The sequence below is a fragment of the Crocodylus porosus genome, unplaced genomic scaffold, assembly GCF_001723895.1.
Source record: "Crocodylus porosus isolate Cpor-Errol unplaced genomic scaffold, CroPor_comp1, whole genome shotgun sequence".
NCBI classification, from domain to species: Eukaryota; Metazoa; Chordata; order Crocodylia; family Crocodylidae; genus Crocodylus; species Crocodylus porosus.
In genome coordinates this window covers 50950855-50960375 of record NW_017728949.1, presented here as the reverse complement: position 1 = coordinate 50960375, position 9521 = coordinate 50950855, and the positions used below count along the sequence as shown (strand labels likewise).

General features: G+C 40.4%; 1 protein-coding gene across 3 annotated transcripts in view; it reads right to left on the bottom strand.

Annotated features, from left to right (window-relative positions):
- Positions 1 to 9521, bottom strand: part of RBMS1 (RNA binding motif single stranded interacting protein 1) — a 133954-nt gene that overhangs the window by 93531 nt on the left and 30902 nt on the right. The gene's annotated exons all lie outside the window — the stretch shown is intronic.

Genomic DNA, 9521 nt, shown 5'->3' with positions numbered 1-9521 from the left:
TAGAAGGCCACCAGGTTGGTCTGACAGGACCTGCCACTGATGAACCCATGTTGGTTGCCCCTAAGCATGCAGTCCCCTGCTGGCCCCTCAAAGATGTGTGCCAGCATAATTTTTTCAAAAATTGTCTCCCCACTCCCTTTCCCTTCTTGCCCTCCATAAGTAGTCCTACAGCCTCCACTGCTTGCTCCACAGAAAAGCCCTGTCATCCAGATTCAGCCTGGGTCATGGCCCAAGTTTGACATCCTTGCTTTAATTTAAAAGTACCTCTCAGGAGCAGCTCAGCATTTCGAATAATCAGTTTCTAAATTATAGTCCTATTTTGAACTAGATATATATATCCTATATATAGTTCAAATTTCCCTAAAAACACATACAATCCTTTCAAAGATAATCTATTAAACATATGAATCTTCAGCAAAAAGAGCAACGTAAAGATCTGAGAAATGTATCTTCTGTCTCATTAATATGTAAACATTTGGGAGAATTGACAGTGTCTTCCCTTGTCCGCATAAGCCACTCAGTAATGAAATCTATCAAAGAAACTGTTTTTAGGTTTAGCTAATTCTTGAGCAAATTCAACTGGAAGTAAACAGTTAATCAACAATCATAGAAACAAACATTAACACCTTACACCAACCAGTTACCAGGACCTACCAACCAAATATCATTATCCTCATATGTCTCAACACCAATTATTTGTAGTGGCCATAGATATTTCAGTCTTAATGCTTGCTCAGGGTTGGGCTTCTCCGAAGAAACTCCGAAAAAGAAGTGCTATTGAATCAAAGAACTCTACCTTTTAGCTCCATGTAAAAATGAGGTCCCTTCCTTTTTCACATTGACAATGTTGAAAATTACTGGCAACCACCAATATCTAACTAGTCTTTAAAAGTGTCCTGGTCTGCTTTTACTTCCTGTGTTTCTTTTAGGGACCTGAACCCAAAGTTTCACTGAAATGGGCGCCTGCATAGTACTAGCATTAAATACCTGCAGCCAGCAACAGCATCAGATGAAGAGGTCTCCACTCTCCTTTTTATTTGTTATTGAAAAGTGCAATTAAGAGAAGGCAGAATCAGGGGATTTTTGTATTGCAGATAATGTTAAATAAAACCAAAAACTTTATCAGAGTTTCTGTAGAAGAAGCAAAAAAAATAGCCGCTGGTACTTCCTAGCATGTAGCTGAGCGTTATAATCACGTACTGTTGGGTTGCTGAAGTTCTTCTGAATAGAAATAGAGTAAGGCTATTCAGTAAATTAGATGATTCTACTTGTAAAGTGTTGTTTGAAAAACAAAGCAAGGCCAAAAACAAACCCAAATACACTAAAGATAGGTACAGACATTACACCTATCACACTTTAAGTACGTGGAAAGCACTCTAAAGCCATAACTGAACAGATATTCAGGGTGCTTAGAGAGAACTTAAAAAACGGTGGATTACACTCTAAATTAACCCTTGATGGATGAGGTATTAGACTAAGCTGTGGGTAATCAACCCCTGGCACAGATGCCAGAGCATGGTACTTCAAGGCATTTTGTTTGGCATACATGTCTTGGGGCAGATGGGGAGGAAGGGGCCAGGGCTGCACTACACAACAAGGATTGGGCCTCATGCGGGTCTCCTGCCTTCCACTCTTGGTACGCCAACATCTTACAAGTTGAGGTTGCGGGTGTTTTTGGCGCTCTTAAGTTAACCCTTGGTAGGATCTGGCAGCAAGATTGCTCCCATCCCAGGAAGCACTATGCAGGGCTGCGCTCTAGCTTTTGGCAAAGCCTTTTTGTTCTACCCCAGTGCAGGGCTGGTCCCACCCCCTCAGCTGTCACTGATCCACGTCAGTGACAGTTTCTGATCTCAGCCTTCCCTCTTCCCTCCAGCCAACACAGCTGGCGTGGAGGGGAGAGGGTGGTTTCTCTCGCCGCAGCTGCCCCAACCCTGCAGGGGGAAGGGGTCTTTCTCCCTGTAGTAGCCCTGGCCCTGTGGCATGACACTACCTGGTTGGGGGGCTGCAGGGAAGAGGTCTCTCCCTCCCAGCTATTGCTAACAAGTCACCAGCTGGTGGGGTGGGGGGTGTGGCTGGGGAGAAGGGTCTCTCCAGCAGTCTCCTGAGAGATGTGCAGGAGCACCACCAGTGGCCAATACAGGCAGGCTTCAGGTCCCTGAGCCCCCCAAACAGCCAATGTCTGTTTGGTTCTCTTGCACTCTAACTTATAGCTCTTTAAGTAAAGTGTGATAGCTAGAGCGCTTTTGCCAATGTCTCTGCTTAGCCTAAAAGTATAAATTTACGATAAGAAGAAATTTAATACAGGCCTCCTTTTGCCACAAAATGTTTAAAAAATACTAGAGCTGCTCCTATACTCAATAAAGTCGCCATTACTACTTATACTCGAAAAACAGTGTTGTGGTTGTAACTTTTAAATCCCCCCAATTCGTTGAAGTGTTTAACCATTAAGTCTTTAAAGGTTGTATTGAGCTAGAATGCCTTTCTGAACAAGTTTAAAACAAAGCAAAATTAGTAAAGCTGTTAACTGAATCCCAATCATGTCCATCGCCTTATGAGCTATGTACATCCTAAGAATAAAGCCTCTTTTAATCTTAACTAACTGGAGTGGCGGCAGCTCCTTGCCAGACTAAATTTAGAACTCTTATTCACATAATTTCAATACTGAATGCAAGTGAAAAGAGCAGCATATAGATGGTAACCCATCAGAGATCGTGTTCACATAGCAGTGAGGAGCACTGAAATGCTTCAGATGGCTGGTGCCATTACTAGTTTGCTATAAAATGTCTGATATATTAATAAGAAGTGTTTTTCATAAATACACACTTTGGATGCTTTTGCCCAAACGCAAGGAAATATTAAACTATGGAACTAGTCAACAAAAATCTCATATTGTGAAAACAAAGCTGTCTAGCACATCTGATTCCAACATTTCAATATGACCAAGTGCCTGCCAGGAAAACAGTTTTACTTACTTCTGTGTTACTGTGCTGAGTTTTTAAAGCTGGGCAGCTACTGTTGCTGAAATTAATGCTTAAAATGTCCCTCCACAGGATTTATGATTTCCTAAAGAAAGGCTGGCCATTACAAAATTGTTTCAGTGATCTGACCATCCTGGAACAGAACAATAGTTTGCAGTGGTAATATTATCACTAACTTTATTACCTTAAACCAGCTGCTTTCCTAATTGTAATTCAATTAAATGCCTGCATTAGACCCACTACGGTAATAACATAATAAGCAGGAAGACCTAACTGAAACTATCCAGAGCAAAAATGGTTTTCAAGATATACAACCCAAGTCTGTAAACAGCTTGATACAATCAATGTAGTGCAACCAAGCAGGCTTGAAACCCAACAAACCTAAGGATAGACTGACTGGCTGGGTAATTTATGATGCTTTAGAATAAAGGAGACTCAAGCTCAGTCGCAATGCTTAAACACTCTTTCGGGGATTGGAAAGCAGTAATCAGAGAGAGGTCAGCTGCATTATTGCCTGTACCCTATCCTGAAGTACTGATGTAACGGCACTACAGGGGATCTTTGAAGAAAGTAAGACCCACAATACCGAAGAGCAGGAGAATAGAAGAGATGCACAGAAAAAAGAAGGTGGCACAGGGCTGTGGAACCATGTAGACCAAGTGTAATGGTCATATACAATAAGGTACATGCACTGAGATTCTGGAAAGCACCTATAGCACATGTCAAAGCAAGTTTCCAACTCGCATACAAATCTGGCAATTCTCACTCCCATGACCAATCTCAGGGACTTCAGAGAAACTACTGAGATGACTAACATTTCAGAGCTTTATACATTAACTTAATGGGCAAAAATGACCTTCTCCACAAGTTCAAAACAAAAAGGTACAATTAAAACAAACTCAGTGCAAGCTGGTGTGCAAAAATCAGGACAAAGCAGTTCAAACAAAGTGTCGTGCTGTGGGAGATGGAATAAAACGAGGCCATGTCAAAGCTACCTGTCTAGCCCTGCAATCCCAGAAGACAACAAAGTTGTAGCAGAGATCCTTTTAGGGAACTGGGTCCCATGTAGCACCTTTCCCCTTCCCCCGTCATGTGAATTTTGGGGTGAAAAATAAACTGTATCATGGAGTCAGCCAGAGAGACTGAAGCTGGCAGAACAGCTGCAGAAAGTTTGAGGGACCTACCAACAAGGCTGATGTCAGAGTGTTTTCCTTAATTTTCACCCTGATCATTTCCTCCAGCCATTCCACTTTCCTTCCTTCCCACATATTCCACCTAACATATTCCCTCTTAACATAACTGTCTACAAAATCTATCTTTACTGGACATTACTGCATTCTGCTGGTAAGTTATATCACTTCTCCCAACAACCCACCTACAATGTCTCTGAGAAAAGGACTTGACTTGTATAATCCTATAGAGTGTTGAGTTCAATGAGGGTGTTTTGGCCCTTAAGCACTTCAGAAATAAACATGATTCCTATTTATTTTTCCCATATTTCCATCTCTGGCACAGGTATGGACGGATCTACTTACATGGTGCAGAACTAGAGTAGCCGGTTTGAGTTTAATCAACCTATTCAGAAATTTAGGATGGGCATTTCATTTTCAAAGGAAATACTGCTAATGCCATCTGAAAATACTTACATTTCCTGGTAAGCTACCATTGCACAAATGGAGTATGTTGTCTCTAATCTGGAAGAATAAAAGATAAGCTGCTGCCACCTCTGTGTTGTTAAAAGGGGCTGGATGAACGGAGATGGGAAGCAGAAGATATTCAGAGTGGAGAGATTTTGGCCAAGATGAAAAAACCTCTTTCACCAGAAAGGTACTGCTCCACAAAAATTCATAAACGCACTATTTGAAGTGGTGCACAAATAAATGACTTCAGTAAAATACTGTAGGGCTGGGCTACAAATAGAAAAATAAGCCCAACATGTCTGTAGTTTGACAAGAGCTTTCTCTAGTAACTTCCAACAGAAAGAATTTAATTAAAATAAAAACCTGTTCAAGTTTCCTACTGCCAGCTGTTATGTGCCAGAGCTGAACTGAATACACCAAAGGAAGCAATGAGATGGAGAAGTCATTATATAACCAGATATACTACACAAAAATTATACCGTTTCTTCTACAAAATGTCTCAGAATTTCTGATGAATGATATTTGGATATACTTTACTATAAACTAATGCCAATTTAATATGACTTTTCAGCACTATAGTATAACATTTTAGAAGGGGAAATAAAGTCATGATGAGTAGCTCTGATCTTTAGTTTATAATCATGGAGATATACTGACAGTTTATGTGTTGCCCACATATATGTTGTTTTATTATTTTATTGCCCGAAGAAGAAATGTGTGAAAGGAATTAAGCTCACAGCACTCAAACAGGCTGGCACATTATCCCTCCACACCATCACCGAGTGAATTCCTATAGCCTGCCAGAGTAAGTTCTCTTACCAACACACTGATGTCTGCTTATTGCGTAGCAGCAGATAGACCACTTCTGCAAAATACCAGAGACACCTTGCTGTGTGGTCTTTCCATACATAGACTGGATACAATTGCAACAAAGATTCGGCAATGTAAGGGACTCTGAATGAGTCCTTCTCATCTGGGAGAAATACAGGTGACTAAATTAAATTTACCAGTGCTCCTAAAAAAATCTCAACATACAAAAACTGAAGGCAGTTTCAAGATCTAGAGTGACATCCTGGAGCCAGTGGCACCATTACCACTGACTTCAGTGGATTCAGGATTGTATCTTTCATTTATTTTCTATTCAAATCAGGCTAGACAATGGGTGCAGAAGGAAGTAAAACGTTTCAGTGTAACATGTTCTGAAAAGTTTCAAAAGAGTAGTCTTCCAGTCAAGAACATATATATAGCTCATCACACCCCCACCAGCTAAAATGCTTCCAAAAAATGCTGCAGCTATACTTGCTCTCCAGTTAAGGACCACTACAGGAAGCTGCAGGGACAGAGAACTAGAGGGACTGGCGGATGGAAGGAAGGCAGTGGTTGGGGCACCGACATAGGGGTCTGGCAGTGGAAGTGATAAGGGTAGGGCGTAGCCAACAAGAAGGGGGGTGTGGCTGCTCCACCACCAAGATGTCTAACTCTCTAGTCCTCAATCCCCTGAATCTCTCTTCTTCACCTCTCCCAGGAGAAGAAAAGTAGAAAAGATTGAGTCAGAAAGCACGGTTCCAACAGTAGCATTGGCACGGGGTCTGGAGCAATGGCATGAAGAAAGGACACTCAAATGCTTAAAATGCCTCCTGGGAAGAGTGCTCCCACACTAGAGAGCTCCAAAAGGGGACGAGCAGGGGCCTGATGGGAAATCGGGGAGTTCTTGTGGCAGCAGCGCAGGGCTCCTGCTGCAGGATTTCCAGACAGAAATCCCCAGAACCTCCATGCTCCCCTGCCCCGCACCTTACCAGAGATAGAGGGGATTGTTGTTGGAGCACCTGGCACCAGTGTGGGCCCCAGGAACAAGACCAAGTGGCTACACAGCTGGCAGGCTGTCCTTCCAGCTCTCCTTCCTGCCTAATGGTAGGGAGATAACAGAGCACTGTGGGATTCTGGAGGGTTGAACTCTGTCCACACCCAGTGAAAACAATGAGTTTCAATTTCCTGCTATGTAGTAATTGAATGGTACTGCATTTTTGCTACAAACAGCAAGGAAATATTTGAAGTCTACAACAAATCCTCTTTTCAGTTTATATTAAAAATACAAAAATCACCCTCCCCCAAAACCCAATTTTTAAAATTAACTTTACCTTGTGGAAAATAAAACCCCTTACTTTCTTTCAGTACAAGCATCCTGGTAACCTCTCTTTAGTAAAAACATTTAAAATTAAATGTGTGTAAATTATGTTGATTATATAAATATAATCTGGCATAAACAAAAGAAAATGTGAAATCAAGAGAGATTATTTTATTTTATGTAGTGTGTGTCAGAATTATTTATCTGCGAAGCTTTAATAATGACAAGACAATCAAGCAGCAAGGGAAACCCCAACTGGGTGTCATGAGATGATTCACTCTGGACTAAGTACTATGTTCCCTGGCTATTTCCTGGAAGCTTAGACAGATTTCCAGGAAGGGAAAGTTTGGCATCTGGAACTTTCCATAATGTAAAGTATTAAGGCCCTATGAATAGGGAGAACCTTGTCAGCTCTGTCTTCTTGAAACATTTACTTCAGTTGCTAAGGGGCTATGTTGGCAGCAAAGGCTACAGTTTTTAATAGATTACCCAGATTTTTTGAGAGATGTTCCAAGTCTAAAATTTCTGGACATCTCACTTGGTTCCTCAGCAGAAATGGAGAATTTTGAGATTGATCATTCTCTCTTAAACAGCCGTGCCTTTACAGAGAAATTCTACATAGCAACAAATGCATGGAGGCTTTATTAATTTTGTGAAGTCTCAACTTCACTTGTAGGATTCATTTAATAGCTGCATTTTGTAAAGTAAAGGGCAAAAACTGCTTGGGATTTTGAGACCCTATTAAACTACAATTTCAGCAAGCAGTCAGAATCTTTATCTGATTCAAGAGGCAAATAAAAACTTACAGAACACGCTACTTGTAAGTTTTCTAAGTGTACACACACAAAGGAAATGTGTGAAGCAGCTCTTACCACCACAAAGGATTCAGAAACTGGAGTAACCAGCTTATAAGAGAGACATGACTTGGGAAACTCTGAGACTAGGGAGGTCAGCTCAACACAATAAAAAGTTTAAAGTAAAAGATGCTTGCTGATACTAGTCAGTTAACAGAGAGAACGTCAAAATCTCAGCTGCTCCAACCCAGCTTGAGAGGGCAGGAAAAATATTTCTACATTGTTCAGGGGGAGGGTAAAAGGAAAAAAAAAAAGAAAAGAAAAGGAAGAGCATTCTTTTACAACATATGTATCCATAATGAGTTAAAATGTAAAGTCATCCACATGTGGAAGGCTGTAGTGTTTTATAAATCTATGAATGATTCCTTTCATAAAACTGATTGTCTGCTCCTTTCTTCTAAAAAGTTTATGGGAACCCTTTTTCTGTTGGGTAATGCATCCAAATGGAACTGTATTTTAGTTTCAGGACGTAATAACATGTTTAATTCCCCCACCCCCCTCACAGCTGGTTTAGGATTTTCAGGATAATGAGAAGGCTACTGAACAAGCCATTATCCAGAAAGCCCCCAAAATTGTTTAAAACACAAATAGATGTAGAACTAATTAAGATGTATGTTTTCAATTTTCTCCTAATCAAAATTTCCTCTCCCTAAATTAGTCATCATAATTTTTTCTACCACAGTTTAAATGTTCAGTCATGAAGGTTTGGAACTGTTACAATAGTAGTCTTTAAGAGAGAAAACAGACTTTAAAAAGACACAGCAACAACTTCTATGCTTTTAAGTCTAAAGTTTTTCTGTATTATTCTGTACCTCTAAAATTATGGAAAATGTGTCCTCTATTTTTATCTCATCTCTCCCCCACATTTTTCCATTGATGCTGCCTTGTGTTTAAGTATTACTTATGTGTGTATGCTGATCTGGGTTCAATTTAAGGAACAGAGGACAAATTGATATTGCATAGAGAAGTGGTGAAGTGAACAGAATGAGGAGGAAAAGAGCCAGATAAAACTAAACAAAACATAACTGGAACATGCTAAAGAATTGGCAGCAACATTTAATTATGACTGAAAGGAATGTTGCTGAACTGGTAAAGTTAAAAGGCATATGGATGGGTCAAAGGTAGGAAAAAAGAAGGAAAGCTAGAACCTGTGAACCAACATGTTGAGTATTACACCAATTTTTTTTTTATTTTTTATTTTATTTATTTATTTATTTTTTAGGGCCATTGATTTTAGGTTTTGGATACTTAACTTTAGATGCTTCTGGGGTCTGATTTTTTTCAGTACTCCTGACTACCCACAGTTCCCATTGGCTTTTATAGGAGTTGCAGGAATTTAGCTGTAATCAGCTGAAAATATCTGCAACCTCCCTTGGAAAAAACAAGCTTATAAACAAAACAAAAAATTCACTGCTATAACAGGAAGTTAATGGGCCTCTTGCAGAGGGAAAACTGTTCCAATATTATACAGACACTACCTAAAAATAAGAAGAGGTGTCCCTGGAAAAAGTAGAGTAGCCTGAATAACTTCTGAAAGATAAGGCCATAGAGCAGAAATTTGAATTAATAGTTTCCAGAACACCTAGTTATAGATGCATTTTCATCAGTCAATATGCACAAAATTCTTGGAAAAAATACACAAAAAAGAAAAAGAGGACTTCACAAAAAAATAAGAATGTTGCCTGAACAATGTTTATTAGGTTGCATTTATAGTGGGGCTTACATCTTGATTTACTTGCATTGTTGCTAACTCCCAGAGCAGTGGTGCCCAACCTTTTTCCCAGTGGGCCAGATGGACAGTGCCCAGCCCATCTGTGGACCAGATCCATCCTGCTGCACAGGGGCAGGGTAGCAGGGGTGTGGGTATGGCATAGTCCTGTGGGAGCTGGGGGGTGAAGGGGGCATGGCCCAGCCCTAACTTGGC